Source organism: Pseudophryne corroboree, chromosome 1, assembly GCF_028390025.1.
Source record: "Pseudophryne corroboree isolate aPseCor3 chromosome 1, aPseCor3.hap2, whole genome shotgun sequence".
Taxonomy (NCBI): Eukaryota; Metazoa; Chordata; class Amphibia; order Anura; family Myobatrachidae; genus Pseudophryne; species Pseudophryne corroboree.
Window position 1 is genome coordinate 1,093,351,890 of NC_086444.1, and position 24,728 is coordinate 1,093,376,617.

Sequence of the window (24,728 nt, forward strand, 5' to 3'; positions counted from 1 at the left end):
TTTAACTTAATGGCGGGGTTTTTTACACATATACAGTTAACTGACTGTATTATGTGTATATTTAGCCAAAAGGTAATATAATTGCTGCCCTGGGCGCCCCCCCAGCGCCCTGCACCCTACAGTGACCGGAGTGTGTGGTGTGCTGTGGGAGCAATGGCACACAGCTGCAGTGCTGTGCGCTACCTTAATGAAGACCGGAGTCTTCTGCCGCCGATTTTATCTCCTTCTTCTGTCTTCTGGCTCTGCAAGGGGGACGGCGGCGCGGCTCCGGGAATGGACGATCGAGGTCAGGCCCTGTGTTCGAACCCTCTGGAGCTAATGATGTCCAGTAGCCTAAGAAGCACAAGCTAGCTGCACGCAGGTAGGTTTGCTTCTCTCCCCTCAGTCCCACGTAGCAGTGAGTCTGTTGCCAACAGATCTCACTGAAAATAAAAAACCTAACAAATACTTTCTTTCTAGCAAGCTCAGGAGAGCCCACTAGGAGCACCCAGCTCTGGCCGGGCACAGATTCTAACTGAGGTCTGGAGGAGGGGCATAGAGGGAGGAGCCAGTGCACACCAGATAGTACCTAATCTTTCTTTTAGAGTGCCCAGTCTCCTGCGGAGCCCATCTATTCCCCATGGTCCTTACGGAGTTCCCAGCATCCACTAGGACGTCAGAGAAAACCTAATGATAAGGTTTGGCTTTCCACCCGGAACCTTCGTCTCAGAGTGCCATCAATGAAGTTTGCACCACGCTTTATTGGTCCTTTTCCCCATTGACAAAGTCATCAGTCCTGTAGCGTACAAGCTCAGATTACCTCCTTATTTGCGTATACCTAATTCCTTTCATGTCTCTCTCCTTAGACCCTTGATCCTGAATCGTTTCCAAAAAGCTCTTCCCGTTGGCCCCAAATTACGAACTCAAAGGGGCATTGAGTTTGAAATAGAGAAGATTCTGGATTCTCGTTGCCGGTACGGTCATCTGCAATACCTTATCGACTGGTCCGGCTATGGTCCTGAGGAGAGGAGTTGGGTAAATGCTACAGATGTCCATGCTCCAAGGTTGATCCATGTTTTCCACAGAACTCATCCTTCCAAGCCACGTGGGTGTTCGGTGCCCACCCGTAAAGGAGGGGGTACAGTCAGGAATCGACTTACTGCAGCTGCATCTGTCCGCCGATGCGGTCTTCGTCTGGGGCTCACATGTCTCACTGGTCACCTTGTCGCCAAATGTCATCCTGGGCCTAAGGACACTCCTGTTGTCAGCAGGTGTGCATGCACGCCGCGTTCCCGCCAGGCCGCGGCATTGGGCGCCGCCATGACAGTTCCCATCAGCTCCTTCGCATCGGCCAATCCGGAGCTTGGCCGCACTTTCCCATTCACTCCCAGCCAGTACCTGCAGACCGGGGGGTATATCAGGAGCAGCAGGGTGAGTCAGTCCTTGCCTTGGACTTCATGTCATTCCTCTGACCTGTGTCGCTGGCTCTGTTCTCCAGTTCCTCTGAGTTCCTACTCTGCCTTCCAGTCTGATCCTGCATTGCCGTGGAACTACAAGCACCAGCAACCCGGGTACCTGTGATCAAGCTTCATACCTTTACCAGCTACAGTGTGCTCCAGCCCTCTGCAGTAGAGACTTTCATCCAGATGCATCTCGCTATCTTCACTTGTTCATCAGCCTGCAAGCTGCCAGTGTTATTCAACCTGCACTGAGGATTTCAACACTTGTCTCCTGCAATTGTTACCTGGCTTGCTATTCTCACCATCATCCCTGCTGTGTTCCATGATCCAGGAACCATCGGTTTCCACACCGATACATCGATCCCCTGATCGATTGTTACATACCATACAGACTTTGCCATAAGACTTTCAACTTCTTTACTACTTATTCATTATTGCATATCCTCTGTTACCATCAAGTATTCCTGCTGCCATACTACCTGTTAAAACTGTTTAATAAACAACTTAGCGCACATGCGCAGGAATCCTATCCGGCCTCCTCGTTTTCTCCATCCTATCTCCACTGACCCACTAGCGCCCCCTCCGGGAACACAAACTAGACAGAACCTGACTATGCTTTTAGCAGTTTTTAGCATATTTTTAAAATAATACAGATCCAAAAGCAAAACCAAAACACGTTAGGCTAGTTTTGTCAAATTTGGACAAAAACATGAAATTAATACAGATCCAAAGCCAAAACATGGTGGTCAGCACACATCTCCAATGTTGAGTTCCACATACCTTAATGGGTAGATATGTGTGAAGTGTCTCGTTTGGGCACCCAGATGGCACTTTTTTTGCTTCCCAGCCAGTGCTTTAGTGAGGTTTAGCCATTTTGCATGGCTAAACCCAGTATTTCTGGGCGTAATAAGTGTGAAAACACAATAGGCATCAAAACAACTGCATACCTTCCTGGCTAAGGCGATATGCAAGTATGAGCGCCCATTATACAATTGAATTGCCCCTAAAGTGTCTGTAAATAGGATATCAGAAAAGTAGAGTTGCAATAGGAGGGTTCTATATAAAGTGACTGGAAACAGGAATTATGCAAACTGGTTGCTGATACCATGGGGTGGAAAATCCATGCACTGTGGAAAGTGGCTAGTTACTTATTTCTGCAATGGTTTATAATTCTAAGGATAAAATGCTGTGCAGGAGCAGTTATGTATAGGGCTCTAAAATTGTTACTTTGCCCAGGGCCCCTCTATTCTGCATTGATCTTGTTGTGGATGTTGATATTTTGATGACGCCGGTAACGTGATATGAGGCTGACAATCCCTGTACCCTGACGAATACCCTTTGAGGGACCATTCACCATTCCTTATAGGTGAAAACATTTGGAATGAAATATTGGAGGTATTCATTATAAAGGTAATGCAGAAGATATAATTGAGATATCCTGATTACCTTTCATCTCCGTTCTGGCCTACATTCATCAAACTCGCGGGAACTGGTGTATCTTTAGATGGCATTAGTTCAAGGAGCCCTGTTCCTTCTTATGGGAAGAAGGTCCATTGTTACAAAGTGATCCGTTGAAATCCCTGCACCCATGACAACTGTCTTCATTCACGCATGCAGTTACACTTCCGGGTCAAACCTGGCAATGTAAACTTTAATCACTAGTAATTAGCAAAGTGTCAGTGGTAGGGCTTGAGGGAACAGCCGCTCTTTTCGTAGCTGTACTGGAGCGATGCAGCAATACAGAATACAGGGGGATATGTACTAAGCAGTGATAAAAGTGGAGAAGTGAGCCAGTGAAAAAGTTGCCCATGGCAACCAATCAGCAGCTCTGTATACTTTTAAAGTATGCAAATTATAAATGTTACGTCAATGCTGATTGGTTGACATAGGCAACTTCTCCACTGGCTCACTTCTCCACTTATATCACCGCTTAGCTTAGTACATCTCCCCCTTAGTATCCACCGCTGCAACTCGCAATGAGTCGGATACATAAGATGATGGAGGGCAGATGGGGTGTAATGATGAATAGCCCCTTTAGTTATCTTCTGGCTAATGGAACAGAGAAGGTCAGTTTTGTGAATGAAATACTAATGAAACCAACCCCCCTGATCTGGAATCAGTCAAGCATCAGCTCTGATGTAAACTATAAAGTTGGCCTGGACTCTACGTGAGCTATGTGTATATAGCTGCAGGAATCTTTATAGGAACAAGGTTGTACCATAATAACTTTATGTAAACAGCAGAATGTTGGAAAGTATAATCTTTCTGTTATGTTTATTTCTTGTGTCATTTTCCTTGATCTGCATCTACAGAGCACCGGTGCTATTTTTATGTGAAAATGTTGGGGCTATGTTGTTTTAGTGGTATCCCGGCAATGTATTTCTTTCTGTTCAGTGCTGTTCCCACAGTATATAATAATGTTTTGAAACTGTTTTGTCCTCATGACACCAGGAACCTTTAGAAAAACTTAATCAAAAAGCTAACAGAGTTTCTGATGGGGTCTTTCTGCTAGGTCACATTTGTGTCATAGCTAAGAAAGTAGATATGAGGCATATAGCTATTAGCAAGTTGCAGAACCAAAAAAAAATTGCTTCGCATAGACGGGCCAGCTGGCTATGCATTATGGGAAAATAGGCTAACTGCAACCTTGCCTTTACCTAGCTTACAGAAAACATTGTGCAAGCTACATTACATTCGTTTCTCACTTAGGCCTCAGCACACGTTCATGTGTAAATGCTTAATCATTAGTGACAGGCTCTGGGTAAATGGCATTTGCTTTCAGAGGGTTGGGATGTAAATAATAAGTGTCAGCATGTATCAGACCTTGAACTAGTTGCAAGGTCCAGAAAAGGACAAGGCACAAGGGGGTCATTCCGAGTTGATCGCTCGCTAGCAGTTTTTAGCAGCCATGCAAACCATACTTGCCTACCTGACCCTCTCCATGAGGGAGAAAATGCTCTGTTCCTGGACTTTCCTTGTAATGTATGATTGCCATCACCTGTGGTGAAACACCTTTCTTATCAATGAACTAGCTCACCACAGGTGATGGCAATCATACATTACCAGGAAAGTCCAGGAACAGAGCATTTTCTCCCTCATGGAGAGGGTCAGGTAGGCAAGTATGATGCAAACGCTAAGCTGCCGCCCTCTGGGAGTGTATCTTAGCTTAGCAGAAGTGCGAACGATTGCATCGCAGAGCGGCTACAAAAAACATTGTGCAGTTTCTGAGTAGCTTCAGAACTACTCAGCGCTTGTGATCACTTCAGACCATTCAATTCCGGATTTGACGTCACAAACACGCCCTGCGTTCGGCCAGCCACACCTGCGTTTTTCCTGGCACGCCTGCGTTTTTTCGAACACTCCCTGAAAACGGTCAGTTGCCACCCAGAAACGCCCACTTCATGTCAATCACTCTACGGTCAGCAGTGCGACTGAAAAGCTTTGCTAGACCTTGTGTAAAAATACATTGGCCGTTGTGAAAGTACGTCGCGCGTGCGCACTACGCCACATATGCATGCGCAGAAGTGCCGATTTTTCCTCAATCGCACCGCATCGAACATTTTGAGCTAGCGATCAACTCGGAATGACCCCCAAGGTTTTTATTATTTTTCACGTACCGCTGCCCAAATGCAGTTAAGGGAATGTGATTAGCCGTTGAAGGCTCATTTGTCCAAATTATTCAGCTCAACAAAATACATGTTATGTACGTCATGTAGATAAGAATGCAACAATGTTCGCAGAATTTCGAATGGAAAATCAACTTTATGAATGACCAGACTTTGTGTTGTTGGGTTTGTTGTGGTGACTGCAACTTCAATATCTTGTTCTCTAGTGAAGTTACCTGTGTTCAGAGGCGTATCTAGGGTAGGGTGAGTGGGGCACGTGCCCAGGGCGCCTTGGCAGGCCCAGGAGAGGGGGGCGCCGCCGGCGGCCAGGGCATCATGCCCCACTCGCCCCCTTCAACCCTAAATGTGAGGGGAGGAGAGCGCAGCGTCTCTCCCTCCCCTCACCGCCGCTGCCAGCACTAGCAGAGCTTCCAGCAGCGCTGCTGTGTCCGGTCTCCGGCGTTAGCCAATCAGAGCTTGCGGACCGCTCCTGATTGGCTGCCGGTCCGCGAGCTCTGATTGGCTAGCGAACCGGCGCCAGACACAGCCGCCGGAGACGGGACGGGAGACCTGGACGGAGCGGTGAGGGGAAGGAGAGGTGGTGAGGGGAAGGAGAGGCGCTGCGCTCTCCTCCCCTCACATAAGCGGCCGGTGAGTGAACGGGGCGGGGGGGGGGGGGGGGCACGGGCACAGTGGGGCATGTATCTGGCACCAAATGGGGCATGTATCTGGCACAGTGGGGCAATGTAACTGGCACCAAATGGGGCATGTATCTGGCACTGTGGGGCATGTAACTGGCACTGTGGGGCATGTAACTGGCACTGTGGGGCATGTATCTGGCACTGTGGGGCAATGTAACTGGCACTGTGGGGCATGTATCTGACACAGTGGGTCAATGTAACTGGCACTGTGGGGCATGTATCTGGCACAGTGGGGCAATGTAACTGGCACTGTGGGGCATGTATCTGGCACAGTGGGGCAATGAAACTGGCACTGTGGGGCATGTATCCGGCACTGTGGGGCATTGTATCTGGCACTGTGGGGCAATGTAACTGGCACTGTGGGGCAATGTAATTGGCACTGTAGGGCAATGTAACTGGCACTGTGGGGCAATGTAACTGGCACTGTGGGGCATGTATCTGGCACTGTGGGGCATGTATCCGGCACTGCGGGGCATGTATCCGGCACTGCGGGGCATTGTATCTGGCACTGTGGGGCAATGTAACTGGCACTGTGGGGCATGTATCTGACACAGTGGGTCAATGTAACTGGCACTGTGGGGCATGTATCTGGCACAGTGGGGCAATGTAACTGGCACTGTGGGGCATGTATCTGGCACAGTGGGGCAATGTAACTGGCACTGTGGGGCATGTATCTGACACAGTGGGTCAATGTAACTGGCACTGTGGGGCATGTATCTGGCACAGTGGGGCAATGTAACTGGCACTGTGGGGCATGTATCTGGCACAGTGGGGCAATGTAACTGGCACTGTGGGGCATGTATCCGGCACTGTGGGGCATTGTATCTGGCACTGTGGGGCAATGTAACTGGCACGGTGGGGCAATGTAATTGGCACTGTAGGGCAATGTAACTGGCACTGTGGGGCAATGTAACTGGCACTGTGGGGCATGTATCTGGCACTGTGGGGCATGTATCCGGCACTGCGGGGCATGTATCCGGCACTGTGGGGCATTGTATCTGGCACTGTGGGGCAATGTAACTGGCACTGTGGGCCATTTTCAGTGGCCACACCCCTTCTGGTGTGGCCACACCCCTTCTGGAGTGTGGCCACGCCCATTTTTTGGCGCGCACATGCCTCTTTTTGTGTGCTTTTTTTTTGGGGGGGGGGGGGGGGGGGGGGGGGGGGGGCGCCATTTTACATCTTGCCCTGGGCTCCAAAAACCCTAGTTACGCCTCTGCCTGTGTTGCGGCAGCTCACATAATATTAGGTTATAGTTGTGTGTTATACATACAGTACAATATTTTTATATCAGTCTAGTTTCATTACATGGATGAAACTAGAGAAAGCCAGAGCTTTGAGTGATAATGAGCTTGGTGTTATTACCCAACATTGAACAAATCCCATTTCTGATTTCTTGCTGGGACCCATCCAGGTCAGCAGTCCCCTCCACCTTGGGATTTTGAGCAGGAGAAAAGAGTTTAGCATGCTGAAGCACATTACTAAGAGGGAGATGTATAAAACCTTCAAAAGAGGGCAAGTCTATAGACTGTATTCAGGGCCGGTGCTAGGGTGTTCGGCACCCTCCCATACTTTACAAAGGGACAGCGCACATAATGCTTTTACACATAATGCTCCCTGTAGTAGTGGCGCTTACACACGTAACGCCCCCTGTGGTAGTTCCACTTATACACAATGCCCCCTGTAGTAGTGGCACTTACACACGTAACCTACCCTGCAGCAGTGACGCTTACACACGTAACACCCCCTGCAACAGTGACGCTTACATACGTAACGCCCCCTGCAGCAGTGACACTTACACACGCAACACCCCCTGTACCAGTGCCGCTTACACACGCAACGCCCCCCTGTACCGTTGCCGCTTACACACGTAACACCCCCTGTACCAGTGCCGCTTACACACGCAACACCTCTGTACCAGTGCCGCTTACACACATAACGCCCCCTGTACCAGTGCTGCTTACACACGTAACGCCCCCTGTACCAGTGCCGCTTACACACGTAACGCCCCCTGTACCAGTGACGCTTACATGTAACACCCCCTGTACCAGTGACGCTTACACACGTAACTCCCCCTGTACCAGTGACGCTTACACACGTAACTCCCCCTGTACCAGTGACGCTTACACATATAACGCCCCCTCTACCAGTGATGCTTACACACGCAACGCCCCCTCTACCAGTGACGCTTACATACGCAACGCCCCCTGTACCAGTGCCACTTACATACGCAACGCCCCCTCAGGGCCGGTGCAAAGTTTCTTGACACCCTAGGCAAAACTTTAGCCTGCTCCCCCCCCTGCATGCTTACATAGTGGTACGTGGTGGATGCCGTACATGCAGGAGTCTGCAATTGTGGGGGTGGGGGCTAGCGAGCAACATGCGGGAGTCTGCAATCGCTGAAGGGGTGGTGGTCAAAAACACGCCTGAGACTGAAATCGCAAGGTGTGTGTGTGTGTGTGTGGGGGGGGGGGGGAGGAAAATGTGGGTCTATTCATGATGCAGTGTAAACAGTGGAGAAGTTGCCTATGGCAACCAATCAGTGTTGAGGTAACATTTATAAAGTGTATTCTATGCAATTATATAAGCTGATTGGTTGCCATGGGCAACTTCTTCACTGACTTACTTCTCCACACTTTTCACTGCTTCATGAATAGACCCCACAGAAATGTGAAAAGAGAGAGGGTGATCGGGTGAGTGTTAGAGACGGTGGGTGACAGAAGTCAGTAGGTGACAGGGAGAGGGTGACAGGAGAGAGAGCGGACGGGAAAAGGGTAACAGCAGGGAGAGGCAGTGGGAGAAGGGTAGAGAGTGAAGCTAGGGACAGGCAGTGACCAGTGAGTGGAGGAAGGTGACAAGCAGAGGGTGAAAACAGAGGGTGACATTGAGAGGGTGAGAGTCACTGGGTAACAAGCGAGAGAGGTGATGGGGAAATGGTGAACAACAGGAAGAGTGTAATAGAAGAGAGGTGACGGAGTGAGGGTTAATACCCCTTTTACACCGCCAGCATATAACACGGATTATTGCACTTGAAGGTGCATAACCCGTGTTGCTGGCTGGTGTAAAAGGTTCGAGTTGGAATAATCCGGGTCGAGTGACCCGGTATTCCAACTCGGGTGGTTTGCAGGGTTGAACACGTGTTCAACTCGGCAAACTTTGCAGTGTACAGTGAATGTGCGGGCGGCGCTTGGAGATCATGTGATCTCCAAGTGCCACCCCCGCCGCGTCACTGGCAATATGCCGGGTTGGCGAGTGCAGTGGGAAAGGGAGCTGGCGCAGCCGGGTAGCACACGTGTCAGGCTCCCGGCTGCGACCCGCGCTGTTGGTCTAAAAGCGGTATAAGAGTCAGTGAGTGATAGGGAGAGGGTCTCAGGAGAGAGGTGACGGGCGGGGAGAGGCAGTGGGTGATAGGAAGTGGGAAACTGCATTAATTAAAAAACAAAAACACATTAATATGCCACTCCCCCATACAAATTTTTAATATACCGTCCCCCCCTCCCCTGCACACATTAATATACCCCCCCCTCCGCTGCACACACTAATATACCACCCCCCCTCCGCTGCACACACTAATATACCACCACCCCCTCCGCTGCACACACTAATATACCCCCACCCCCTCCGCTGCACACACTAATATACCACCCCCCCTCCGCTGCACACACTAATATACCACCCCCCCTCCGCTGCACACACTAATATACCCCCCTCCGCTGCACACATTAATATACCCCCCCTCCGCTGCACACACTAATATACCACCCCCCTCCGCTGCACACATTAATATACCACCCCCCTCCGCTGCACACATTAATATACCACCCCCCTCCGCTGCACACATTAATATACCACCCCCCTCCGCTGCACACATTAATATACCACCCCCCTCCGCTGCACACATTAATATACCACCCCCCTCCGCTGGACACATTAATATACCCCCTCCGCTGGACACATTAATATACCCCCTCCGCTGGACACATTAATATACCCCCTTCCGCTGCACACATTAATATACCCCCTTCCGCTGCACACATTAATATACCCCCTTCCGCTGCACACATTAATATACCCCCCTCCGCTGCACACACTAATATACCCCCCTCCGCTGCACACACTAATATACCACCCCCCCTCCCATGCACACACTAATATACCACCCCCCCCTCCCATGCACACACTAATATACCCCCCTGCACACACTAATATACCACCCCCCTCCCCTGCACACACGAATATACCACCCCCCCTCCCCTGAACACATTAATATACCACCCCCCCCTCACCTGCACACATTAATATACCCCCCTGCACACACTAATATACCACCCCCTCCCCTGCACACACTAATATACCCCCCCTGCACACACTAATATACCACCCCCCTCCCCAGCACACACTAATATACCCCCCCTGCACACACTAATATACCACCCCCTCCCCTGCACACATTAATATACCCCCCCTGCACACACTAATATACCACCCCCCTCCCCAGCACACACTAATATACCCCCCCTGCACACACTAATATATCCCCCCCCCCCCCCTCCCCTGCACACAGTAAAATTACCAGTTTCCCTCATTAGCAGCAGAATGTACCTGAGTCTGTGCTCCCCCGTATGGTATGGCTTTCTGATAGACCTGCTGCTGGGCTGCTGCTCCTCACGTCTGAAGGCTCCTCTCCTCTCTCACAGTCACATGTGCACCACGTGACTTCCTGTTCCTGTCCATGCAGGAAGCAAACTCAGCAGAGCGTTGGCTTCTGTATGAGCACACTGCAGCATGTGGCTGCAAAGGGAAAATAAAAGTGCCCTGGGGGTGGGGGGGGTGGTAAGGGTGCAGGCAACATGCCTGAGCCCTCAAGTGAATATGTGAGGCGCTATCACGGAGGTGGGGGGGCGACAGATTTGTAGAGACAGCATTTTCTCATCAGTGTGTTCTGCCGCCCTCCAGTGGCCGGCGCTCATAGGCAGCTGCCTAAAGCTGCCTAGTGATAGCGCCGGCCCTGCGCCCCCTGTACCAGTGCCACTTACACACGCAACGCCCCCCTCTACCAGTGACGCTTACACCCATTATGCTGCACAGTCACACATATACCTCCTACGCATATACATACACACACATACAGTACATACATTAAACACATACAGTACAAATACACACACACACACACATATACACACACACACTTTCTCACTCACTCTCCCTCAACTCACCATCTGGCTGGCCGGATCTGTATTCTGCCTTCTGACTTCCTCTACAGCATGGCCATGGTCCCGTGTAGCTCCGCCCCTCCGCACTGGTAAGCCCCACCCCTTTTTTGAACCGGGGTCGCTGGACACACACAGACACTGACTGGACTACTGTCAGCCAGTGAGGTAAGGGGAAGCTTCATGCTGCCGGCGCCGCTGCCTGTCAAACAGTGTGACAGGCACAGCAGCCGGCAGCAGCAGGGGGCCCAGGCGCAGCAGTGGGGATGCAAAGCAGGGAGAGCGCCTCTCCAACCCTGGCGCCTACCTGCTTTGCATCCCTTTGCTGAGCGGGTAGCACCGGGCCTGACTGTATTAGATACTGCACATAGGGGGTAATTCTGAGTTGATCGCAGCAGGAATTTTGTTAGCAGTTGGGCAAAACCATGTGCACTGCAGGGGAGGCAGATATAACATGTGCAGAAAGAGTTAGATTTGGGTGGGTTATTTTATTTCTGTGCAGGGTAAATACTGGCTGCTTTATTTTTACACTGCAAATTAGATTGCAGATTGAACACACCACACCCAAATCTAACTCTCTCTGCACATGTTATATCTGCCTTCCCTGCAGTGCACATGGTTTTGCCCAACTGCTAACAAAATTCGTGCTGCAATCAACTTGGAATTACCCCCATAATCAGTGGATGTGTCACTCCATTTGCCGCTCAGCACTGCAACAGTTAAGTCCCAGCACCAAGAATTTTACTAGAGTAAAGGTGCAGATTGTGTTAAAGAGAACTGGATTCAGGCAGAGCTAGCTCCCATTACCCCCTGTTCTAAAGGGGATTAGGAATTAAGGGAATAAGTTAATTGGTGGAGTATAAAAATTTATGTGATGGTTTTCTAATAAAAAGTGGGGGGGCGTGGCCTGGCTGGTTAATGGTAGAGTCCAGCTTCCCATCAGCTCCTGCTTTTATCTCCCTACCGCACCCTTCGTCCTCTCTGCCGGAGACCCTGCTCCCCTGCCCGGCTACTGAGGACTCTCCTGCCACTCCCCGCAGCCCTCACGGAGCCCGGGGACCAGTTTGCTGCGAGTTGCCGACTGCGGCCTTCACCACCCGCCGAAGCCGCGGCCTCGAGTACCAGGCCGCTCCCGGAAGCGACCCGCGGCCGACGCGGTGCTCCAGAAAAGCGGCTGCTTTCTCCCACGGACCGCGGACACGGACCTCCCCGGCTACCCTGCTTACTCTGCTGTTACCTGGAGCCCCCCTGCCTGAATAGCCCTCCAGGATTGACACGTCTGGTGAGTCCTGGCCTCACTACAAGGGGTTGGAATCCCCACTATCTTTATAAAAACGCTGTGCCTGGCTTGTGGGGTAAGGGACTACACAGGGCCTCCCCTTACAGACTTCCTCACCCTACATTTCTTATCTGTCGGTCTCTGGGGACCCTCTGTGGTGGTGCCCCCCCCCACCCACCCTTTTTATTGCTCGTTGAAGAGGAGCTGATTACAGTTATAGTGCCTGGTCCTCAGGCTGAAGGGGATTTGGGTTCAAGTGGCCATTTTCATAACATAGCTACCCTGCTTTTCTGTATGTGCAACGAACGGCGAGAATTGTTTGGAGATGTGAATATTTGCCGACTGCAGATATGCGATTCTTGTGAGACTTCTGTATTTCTAAGCATTGATGTGATGCTGGCTGCTCAATGATATATTAATGCCAGGCTGATGGGAGTCGTTGCTCGGTAGACGCATTCTAATGTAGCTCTGCACCTATACCTTTCTACGGTTCGGACCAAACTACGCTTTTATTGCTATATTCCCACACTATGGTCAGAACCAAATCCAGGAAATCATCTCAGACCAATTCCACACCTCGACCAAAGAGCTCTTCATCTCAAACGACCATAAGGCCTTTTCTCCAACCGGCGACGGCCGAGACGGATCAAGAATCAATGGCGGCCAGCCCTTCTTCTTCTCCCTCTTCCTCACCTGTATCGTTGTCCAAAAGGTGATCCTACACTCCCTCCATCCTGGGAGAGGAACGAACTCAAGGAAATATTTACGTTCCTTAAAACACTCCCACTAAACAGGATCTTCAGGATACGATTAGACGGGAATTGGCGACTGTTAAGAAGGACATCTCACAACTATCAGACAGGCTGACAGCTGTTGAGGAAACCCAGGATACTTCCGATACACTTTTCCGATCCTTACAGGATATCCTTACGGCCCAAACCATGGAAATACGTTCTCTACAAAATAGGGTGACGGATATGGATTGACAATAGGGGACGACGGAATAATATTCGTATAAGGGGCCTCCCGGAAGATGTCCCACAATCAGGTCTCATCGACGCTCTCACGAAGATCTTTAACGAATTGTTGGGAAGTGAGCCTGACACTGAGATTGTCTTTGATAGGGCTCACCGTGCTCTTAAGCCTCGTGGACTCTCCTCAGACCGACCCCGCGACATGATTTGCCGCTTGCATTATTTTACGCAAAAGGAAGAAATTATGTGCAAGGTGCGCCAGTTAGATGGAGTGGATTTCAATGGAACGCCGATCTTCCTTTATCAAGACTTGTCCTGGCATACACTTCAACTACGCAAGACATTGAAACCTTTGACAGACTAACTTCGCAAGCGGCAACTAAAATATTGCTGGGGGTTGCCCTTTAACTTACAAGTTTCTTATTCTGGGAAAGTACTCTTCCTGCAGAATTCTTCTGATTTGCCGTCCTTTTGTGCAACGCTGGGGCTGCCGGAGCTGGCCATCCAGGCCTGGGAGGTGGAAGTCCCGCAGCTGAAACTGCCTCAACACAAGCAAAGAGGTTCCCCCTGGCAGACAGTCAGTTATGCCAATAACGCTCCGACCGCTGTCGCAGTGTCCTCTGTCATGGATGATACCTGACTGGGTCCTCTCTCTACTGTTTTGATTTTTCAGTTTGTGAATTGCTCCGCCTCTTGGTGGGGCTGAAATCCTTCTACGTTTCTCTCCTGGTTCTTTGATTGAGTTTGCAATGTTTTTTCTACATGTGTGGTGGTTATGGTTTTTAGATGTTACTCCTTGTATTCGGGTGCTAGATATTTATATGTTTTCTTGTGATTGCTTCTAAGATGTTAGTACCTGCATTTTGATGTTTGCGTCCCCTGACGACGACTCCCTTGTCCCCTTACCCGCTTAGTATAGTACTATTTTTCTTGGAGCTGTGATCCTACAGTTGAGACGCGGCCTCCACGGCGGGTGCTTTATTATGGTTAATTTTTCTATCCTTTTCTTCTTTTGTTCTAAGTATTCTTTCCTCTTTTTATATCTCTGTCTCTTTTCCTTGGTAGTCTCCCTGGGAACCATGCTGCCGACTCCCTTACTTTGGACCTCATGAGTGTTCCTACCCGAATTAAAATCTCTTCGTTTAATGTTAAAGGTCTTAATGTACCTGAAAAAAGATCTAAATTGCTTAGATCATTATGGATCGATAAGGTAGATGTAGCCATAATTCAGGAAACACATTTTAAGACAGGCCTGAGGCTTCCCTCCTTATCGGACCGCCACTTTCCTTTATCATTCTTTAGCAACAATCCGGAAGGTAAAACAAAAGGGGGTAGCAATCTTATTTTCCAAAAAACTCAGTGTAACGGACGTGGTTGTCCATAGGCTGGTTCCAGGTAGACTACTCTTGCTAAATTGTCACATTTTTCAACAAGTTTTCACGTTTATTGTGTTGTATGCTCCAAATCAAGCCCAACCTCTGTTTTTTGCTTCGTTCCTCTCTCAGATTCCCTTTTGCAGGGCATAGTTGTATTGGGAGGTGACTGTAATTGGTCCCTAAATCCCACGGTAGATACTTCCAACGCAGCCCCTAGATTTTCAAAGCGCAAGCATTGCCAAGTTAGGAAAGTTTTTCATGAGCTTCAGCTGGCCGACTCCTGGAGAGTCCTGCACCCTACTGCTCGAGATTACTCTTTTTATTCTCATCCCCATCAGGTCTATTCACGTTTAGATTATCTATTTTTAAGCCACAGACACCTTCCCCTCCTTTTAGATGCCAATATAGGTCCAATCCCGTGGTCAGATCACGCTCCTATTTCTATGACTCTTTCGCTCCAAGCACCCACTTTAGGTCAATGGTCATGGCGTTTGAATGAATCTCTTTTGCAAGATGCCTATTGTAAAGGGGAACTCGAAAAGGCCTTGTCTGATTATATTGACCTGAATGATACTTCCGAGGTGTCCAAAATTGTAGTGTGGGAGGCACATAAATGTTTTATCCGGGGTAAACAGATTCAGCTGGGTATACATGTGAAAAAACAGAAAATGGCCCTTATAGCTACCCTTTTACAACAGATACACACCCTAGAATCTGATCATAAAACTTCTCTGTCTGGAGAAATTTACGCAAAATTAATTGATGTCAGAGCCCGATTAAATAAAGTGCTATCTGATAACACGCTACACTCCATGCGTAAATGTCGAAATCGATTTTACCAATGGGGTAATAAACCTGGCAGATTGTTGGCACGTGCTCTACGTGCACAGCATTCTACCTCATTTATTAGTTCAATGAAAGATGCAAATGACCTTCTTCACTCCAAGACCCCAGAAATTGCCTCTTGTTTTAAACAATATTACTCGACTCATAATTTAGCTACAACCTCGAATAACCCTAACCCATCGATAGTGATACCTCAGATTCGGAACTATCTATTAGCTATGGATTTCCCTACCATTTCAACGACAGATATAGAGCTGTTAGAGCGTCCGTTCACCTTGCAAGAATTGGACCATGTTATCTCGTTGACTCCGTCCGGTAAAAGCCCTGGCCCGGATGGTTTTACTATAGCATATTACAAAACATTTAAGGATAGTTTGGCTCCTTTGCTGCTTCGTGCCTATAACGCTATTTCTGCTACCTCACATTTTTCCCCTCAATCCCTAGAGGCACATATTGCAGTAATTCCTAATTAAGGTAGGGATTCCGCGTTGTGCTCCAGCTACAGACCTATTTCACTGTTGAATGTTGATTTAAAACTGTACGCTAAACTCATGGCTGTTAGACTGAATAACTTTCTTCCCTCCCTAATACACACGGATCAAGTGGGGTTCATCCCTGGTAGGGAAGCTAAAGATAACACCACAAAGGTCTTGAATTTGATACACTTGGCTTGTCTGAGGCAATTACCCACAATATTGCTTTCAACGGATGCTGAAAAAGCATTTGATCGGATCAGCTGGGATTTCATGAGGTCTGTGCTGGAGCATATTGGCCTAGGACCTATCGCGCTCCATAGATTCATGGCTTTATACACCTCTCCTACTGCCAGGGTCAGAATTAATGGTACTCTTTCGGACTCCTTTAGTATTACTAACGGTACGAGACAGGGTTATCCCCTTTCCCCCTTGATTTTTGTATTGTGTATTGAGGCGTTAGCAAGAGCTATTAGGAAAAATATTAATATTTCTGGCCCCCAGGTCGATGGTGAGGAATGCAAATTGGCGCTTTTTGCTGACGACCTTCTAGCGGTCATATCTAACCCCACTATTTCGCTCCCTCATCTCATGCGAGAATTTGATACCTTTAACGGACTCTCTAACTTTAAAATCAATTACTCTAAATCCTCCACTCTTAATGTTTCAGCTCCCCCCTCTGCGATTAGGGGCCTTCAACAAGCATTCCCCTTCTCTTGGAACTCTAATTGCATCACTTATCTAGGAGTTAGATTAACAAATAATCTTTCCCAATTGTTCACCTTGAATTTTGCACCAATATTACCCCTAATTCGTAACGATTTTAGTAGATGGCACTCTAAACGCCTGTCTTGGCTTGGGAGAATTAATGTTATTAAAATGAATACTCTCCCAAAGCTGCTGTACCTCTTCCAAACTCTACCAATTTCTATCCAGAATTCTTGGTTCCAGTCTATTCAGCACCTGATTCAACAGTTTGTCTGGTTCCGTAAAAGACCCAGAATCGGTTATGCTACTCTTTTTAGATCTTCTAGTTCCGGTGGTGTTCAACTACCTAACATCAAAAATTATTATCATGCTGTATTACTGAATAGAGTGCTCGATTGGACCAAGAATGGGGATATCAAACAATGGGTGAAACTTGAAGGGTCTTGTATGTCACAACATCCTGAGATTTTTCCTTGGTTACCCCGAATTGCAAAGCTCTCCCCTCCTCACCTGACGATCTCTCCAACGATAGCTGTCTGGAAAAATTTAAGACGTCTGCCCTCCATTTCTTCCATTTCTTGCCCATTGACCTCTTTTTTAGCTAATAATGAGTTTCCATCAGGTTTTAATCCTAATCATTTTTCTCATTGGACTGAGGTGGGGCTCTTCAGGGTCGGTCAGCTGATTGCAGCGTCTCAAGTGAAACAGTTCTCCGAGATTAGGCAGAATTGGGACATCCCACCGACGGACTTTTGGAAGTTTCTTCAAGTCAGACATTTTATATTAACTAATTCTGCACGATTGGCATTTTCCCGCGAACTAACTCCATTTGAAAAGCTATGCGCGTCCCCCCAATCCCTAGACCATTCTGTTTCTATTCTATATAAAATGCTACAAAATTCCCAATCTGACACCAAACCGTCTTTTGCCCTCGCATGGGAAAAAGATCTTGGTTTAACATTTTCACAGAAAGAATGGGAATCTATCTTTCTCAAAACGCACGCTAGCTCTATATGTATTCAGATTAGAGAGACCCAATATAAAATACTAACCCGATGGTATAGATACCCTTCCATTCTTCACACAATGTTCCCTGCTTCCTCAAACAAATGTTGGCGTTGCTCTTCAACAATAGGTACGATGATTCATATATGGTGGGATTGCCCACGCCTGAGACCCTTTTGGAATGAGGTAATAAAGATCTCGACCGAGACCTTATGTGTTCAACTGCCAGAAGACTCGGCGTTCTGGCTATTGGGTCATTCCTCGATTTCAGTATCCAGTTACAAGAAATCTTTGCTGAAACATCTTTGTAACGCAGCTCGTGCAGTTATACCTGTGCTGTGGAAATCCTCATCCCCACCTACTCGGAGGGATTGGTTCCGCAGAATAGATAGCTATATGATTATGGAAGATTTATTCCTTGCCTCCACTCTCCAATCATCAGATTTTAGGACCACCTGGTCTCCCTGGCTTGATTTTAAAACTACAGATGTTTATAAACTTTACAGCTCGTAACACTGTTACAATAGAGGTTTTCCTGACACTGTTTACGTTTTGACATTAGTACCCTTCCCAGGGTGCTCCCTTTCTCTTTTTCCCTTTCTTTTCTTTCCTTCCTTTCTCTCCCTTATTTCTCTTTTTTCTATATAAAGTTTTATGGTTTAATTTGAGATGTGTTCCTGGTATTGAATGACAATTGTTTAAAATTTGCTGGCTATTCAACTGGCAGTGCTCAACTTCTACACAATTGGTATAGTGTCATTCCGGTCTAGGTTACTGTGAATATTGTATTTGTGCACGGTGATTTCAATGTACTTTGTCTTCTTTCAATGAAAATCAGATTATACGAAAAAAAATGTATGTGATGATAATAAAATATTTCATAAGCATGCAGTGTAAAGCAGTGACTGTCTTTCTGGTGCAGGTAGCGGAGCAAGGCTCTGGAACAGTTGTTTCAGCAGGGTGATGTTGCAGGTCTCAGGAACTAAGAAGAGGACGTCCATTCTCCACCATGTCGCTTGTACACAATGGCAAGATAGCCGCACATGTACAGATATACTATCAGTGGCCATCTTGGTTAGAGAATGAAGTTTCCCTAGAGGAGCCATTTTGTTGGGAACTGCACAGTAACACACTCCACTTCTAACAAATATAGACCAAGGTCTATACAAGATCATGTCAGTGCTGGCATCATGTCCAAGATCAAACCTGGGCTGAGGTCAGGGCAGGTAGCTAAACTTCACGGTCAAATTCAGGCAATAACAGGGCACTCCAAGCAAAGGTGAGGGCTGGCAGAGAAACCTCAAGGGACATAATAGGACATATCTCTGTGTACTCTGGGGTACACAGAGATATGTATTGTGTGATGTTTGTGTGGAAATGTGTCCGGTCATACTGCTTCAAACTTGGGGCTAATGTGGCAACCATAGTATTTCAAATCTGGCGCCATCCGTGAGTCAATCACGGCTCGCAGCAGCCAATAGAAAGAGACCCCACGCCCGGCATCTGACGACAGACGCCGCTGGGGAGCGGACAGAAGAGTAATCGGACGGTGCTGGGAAAGAGAAGACATCGCGTGAAGAGCTCCTGAGACCGCAGAAGAGACCAGAAGATGCCATGAGCAAGAAAGTAAGATATGTGCCGGCATCTTGATGAAGAAAAGAAGAAATGGCGTCACTGGCCAGGATGGGCCAGCGGCAGAAGATAGAAGCTGAGGACTGGAGAGGCCACCAGGGGTGGAAAGTGAAAGAGCTAACAAAGCTCTCCCAATGGACAGGTAGACCATCGTTGAGGTCACCTGTCACCTACCCCCCTAGACTAGCAGGGCTCGGGCATTAGGCCTGTGGGGTATAATGAGGATCTAGGCCTGTTGAGCTTTAGGCGGGCCCCTCAGCCCGTGCTCAGTAAGGGGGGGCATTAGGCCCTTACAGAGCAAGCCACCAAGAGTGATCTGGACATTAGGCCCAAATCACTGCATCCTTCCCCGTGATAGGCGGGCACTAGGCCCAGGGACATTATTCATGCATAGGCCTGTGGAGCAAAAGAGGGCATCAGGCCCTATATGTTTAAGTGTGCCATTATAGGAGATGAGAGTGCTTTGGGGGCTAGCCCCAGTCACTGCAAATGGAGATGACCCCCAGTTAGGCAGGCACTGTGTCTGAGCCTCCTGGTGTAAGTTAATTTGTACCCCAAAAGTGTGGGCAGCAAGCCCTATTCAGAAGAGTGTGGGGAGGTGGGTAGACTGTGCGTCTCCCACTGCCCAGTAAATTAGAGTAATTTTCCTTGTGTGGAGGAGCGGTCCAGCTCCACGCACTTGGGCATAGCAGCCAGGCATAGGGAAGGGCTGTCCAGCTCTAGGTAGGTAGGGATTGTTATAACAGCTTGAAGGCAGAAACGCAAACAGACAGGATGTTGCTTAATCTTGTACTGTGTGATGTGTGCTGTTTCCATGCAGGGCAAAATTTGTTTATTGTTTGCGCTAGAGTTTGTGTTGCACCACATACACAGAGCTAGTTTGAGTGCTCTGTTAAAAGCTAGTGTACCGGATGCACACTTTCCTAGGTTTTGGCCCTGCACGGTTGTTGTGGTGATTTTGTCTCCTTACAGGCACCTTTAAGTGGAGAAGCAGACAGTGTACAAGTTTGGCAATGGTGAGCAACATCTACATCCGTCTTGTCTCTGTGTTCGTTTGTCCCTATCTATTCTCCTTTCTTCTGGGCGGACAGTGGATCTTGCACCATGGTGCAAGGTTACATTTTTACCTGGTGCGCAATTACCAGTAGGTGATAGTTCCGGCTCTGAGGCCAAGAGTGCCAAGGATGACCCTCACCTAGGCCCAAAATCCTTATTGTAGGAAACATCTTGGTTCAGTGGGCGTTTCGGTCTGCAGTCAGGAGATACGGCCCTTACATCATCTCCTACCTCCTAGATTGTCATGTCCAGGTCCAGTTGAGGTTCCAGGTCCGACAGGAATCATACAGTCTGAAGGTGAAAGGGTGCGACGCCAGGTAAGCAGCCAGTCTACACCTGCACGGCAGCAGGCATCGCATCGCACCACCCCTCACATTTGTTTTGGCATATTCATGTTGTCCTTATAGAACATATAAATACAATTGTGTTTCGGTCTCTGCCATTCATAACTAATGTAATAGAATTGTGCAATTCAGATATCTAGCAACCTGATATTTAACTCTGTTACCATTTTTGACATTCTGCTAATTTAGCAAATTAAGTAAGAGTAAGTAAAACTGATGACTCTATGCTTGAGGAAACATTACAGTCAATCACAAAATAATAGAGAATGTATCACTGGACATATTGATCCAAAAACCTGCAGAGGAGAATAGAATGATTTATATGACATGGAAATTCTCATGTTTCACTATTGCCTAGAAAATGTGGTATTTAGTTTTAATTCTAATCAATCATACATGTTTTTATAAGTATAAATGCATTATTGTAAACATATACATGTAACAGTATAGTACATGCTCAGGGTTTAAAGACAAAAGTATGGACCAATAGTATATACTGCACTTTAAAGGGGTGTGGTTCATAGGGTCAACCACACTTAGGGCGACAGTGTCTAGGTCGACCACTATTAGTCGACAGTGACTAAGTTGACACCCAAAATAGGTTGACACAAGCAGTAGGTCAACATGAGCAAGGTCGACATGACAAAGTTCGACATGAGTTTTTTGTAAAAAATTGGTGTTATTTTCTTTGGAGAGTGACCGGGAACCCCAATTAGTACACCGTGTCCCCTCACAGAACTTCGGGCAAGGTTACCGTTCCCAATTGTAGTCCATGTGGATCGTAAAGTATGAAAAAGTAAAAAAAAATTAAACACTCATGTCGACCTTTTGTCATGTCAACCTAGTACATGTCGACCTAGTGACCATGTCGACCCAGTGACCATGTTGACCTAGAAACCCTGTCAACCTAATGCATGTCGACCAATAGTGGTCGACCTAATGACTGTTGACCTAAGTGTGGTTGACCTAGAGACCGGATACAGAGCCAGCCCTAACCAATATGATGCCCTAGGTAAAATATTGGCTAATGCCCCCTAGCACCGCCGCTAGTTCCGCCTCTGACACTGCACCCCTTTTCCAGCACCATCACCTCTCGCCCATAGCAGTCCTTTACCTTATATACGTTACTCATCACAGTGGTGCCCCTTATTCACATTACACCACACCACATTGCTCTTTATTTACATTAGACCACACAGTAGTGCCCTTTCTATACGTTACGCCACACAGTAGAGCACCTTGTACACATAATGCCACACATTAGTAATACCTTTATACACATAATACCACAAAATAATGCCCCTTACACATATGACACACATTATTAATGTCCTTATAAACATAATGCACCTTACACATTATGCTAACCTTTATTAATGCCGTAATATACACATAATGCCCTTTACACATATGCCGCACATTATTAATGCCCTTATACACATAATGCCTCTTACATATATGCAGCACATTATTAATGCCCTTATACACATAATGACACATATAATGCACCTTACACATATGCCGAACACTATTGCACAATCAACCCACCCGCACACAGCACTCACATGGCCGCTAACTCTGTGACCTATGCCTCTACTTGCATACAGATGTGTCCATATACATCTTGCCTCAATATGCCATGCAGCAGGAGATGCCTAGCGTAAGTCAGCTGGCAGCTTTGCTAATGTCGGACGCCTTTTTTTACGTAAATGCATGTGATTTGCATTGCTATGTGACTAGTATGCACAAGCAGCTTCTGCTGATTACAATGATATGCAGCATGTCTATATTCTGTGTGTGACTGTGGCTGTATCTGCATATGAAATGCTACGTTACAGTGATTTCCAGGAACACACTGTAATGTAGCATTTCGTATGCACATACAGCCGCAGTCACACACAGAATATAGGCATGCTGCATATTAGTGATGAGCGGGTTCGGTTTCTCGGAATCCGAACCCGCCGAACTTCAGCTTTTTTTTACACGGGGCCGAGCAGGCTCGGATCCTCCCGCCTTGCTCGGTTAACCCGAGCGCGCCCGAACGTCATCATCCCGCTGTCGGATTCTCGCGAGGCTCGGATTCTATCGCGAGACTTGGATTCTATATAAGGAGCCGCGCGTCGCCGCCATTTTCACACGTGCATTGAGATTGACAGGGAGAGGACGTGGCTGGCGTCCTCTCCGTTTATAGAGAAGAGAGTAGAGAGTTAGAGACACTATTTACTAATTTTGGGGAGCATATTAGGACTGGAGTACTACTACTTGCTGATAGTGTGACCAGTGACCATTGAGCACCAGTTTAATTAATCCGTTCTCTGCCTGAAAAAAAACGATACACAGTGTGACACAGTCACATACCATATCTGTGCTCAGCCTCAGTGTGCTGCATCATCATATGTAATACTGTATATCTGACTGTGCTGAGTGCTCACTGCTCAAACAGCTTAATTGTGGGGGAGACTGGGGAGCAGTTAGAGCAGGAGTACATAAATAATATATTTTAAGTACAGTGCACACTTTTGCTGCCAGAGTGCCACACTGCCAGTGTGACTGACCAGTGACCACACTGACCACCAGTATATTGTGATTGTCTGCTTAGGACGGAGTACTACTTGCTGATAGTGTGACCAGTGACCACCACCAGTTTAATTAATCCGTTCTCTGCCTGAAAAAAAACGATACACAGTGTGACACAGTCACATACCATATCTGTACTCAGCCCAGTGTGCTGCATCATATGTAATACTGCATATCATTATCTGACTGTGCTGAGTGCTCACACAGCTTAATTGTGGGGGAGACTGGGGAGCAGTTATAGCAGGAGTACATATTTTAAGTACAGTGCACACTTTTGCTGCCAGAGTGCCACTGCCAGCGTGACTGACCAGTGACCACTGACCACCAGTATATTGTGATTGTCTGCTGACCACCAGTATATTGTGATTGTCTGCCTGAAAAAGTTAAACACTCGTCGTGTGGTGTTTTTATAAACGTATTCTGCAGACAGTGTCCAGCAGGTCCGTCATTACATAATATATACCTGTCCGGCTGCAGTACTAGTGTGATATATATATATTTTAATTTTATCTCATTATCATCCAGTCTATATTAGCAGCAGACACAGTACGGTAGTCCACGGCTGTAGCTACCTCTGTGTCGGCAGTCGCTCGTCCATCCATAATTGTATACCACCTACCCGTGTTTTTTTTTTTTTTTTTTTCTATCTTCTTGATACTAGTAGCTTACTTTAGGAGTCTGCAGTGCTGACAGACAGTGTCCAGCAGGTCCGTCATTACATAATATATACCTGTCCGGCTGCAGTACTAGTGTGATATATATATATATTTTAATTTTATCTCATTATCATCCAGTCTATATTAGCAGCAGACACAGTACGGTAGTCCACGGCTGTAGCTACCTCTGTGTCGGCAGTCGCTCGTCCATCCATAATTGTATACCACCTACCCGTGGTTTTTTTTTTTTCTATCTTCTTGATACTAGTAGCTTACTTTAGGAGTCTGCAGCGCTGACAGACAGTGTCCAGCAGGTCCGTCATTACATAATATATACCTGTCCGGCTGCAGTACTAGTGTGATATATATATATATTTTAATTTTATCTCATTATCATCCAGTCTATATTAGCAGCAGACACAGTGCGGTAGTCCACGGCTGTAGCTACCTCTGTGTCGGCAGTCGCTCGTCCATCCATAATTGTATACCACCTACCCGTGGTTTTTTTTTTTCTATCTTCTTGATACTAGTAGCTTACTTTAGGAGTCTGCAGTGCTGACAGACAGTGTCCAGCAGGTCCGTCATTACATAATATATACCTGTCCGGCTGCAGTACTAGTGTGATATATATATATATATATATTTTAATTTTATCTCATTATCATCCAGTCTATATTAGCAGCAGACACAGTACGGTAGTCCACGGCTGTAGCTACCTCTGTGTCGGCAGTCGCTCGTCATCCATAAGTATACTAGTATCCATCCATCTCCATTGTTTACCTGAGGTGCCTTTTAGTTGTGCCTATTAAAATATGGAGAACAAAAATGTTGAGGTTCCAAAAAT

At 47.4% G+C, this 24,728-nt stretch overlaps 1 long non-coding RNA gene across 1 annotated transcript in view; it reads right to left on the bottom strand.

Moving 5' to 3' along the window:
• Positions 1-10,525, bottom strand: part of LOC134992602 (uncharacterized) — a 306,943-nt gene extending 296,418 nt beyond the window's left edge. The window contains exon 1 of the long non-coding RNA XR_010196786.1: positions 10,348-10,525. This is a non-coding gene — a long non-coding RNA (uncharacterized LOC134992602). The remainder of the gene's footprint in view (positions 1-10,347) is intronic.
• Between the last annotated feature and the right edge of the window lie 14,203 nt (positions 10,526-24,728).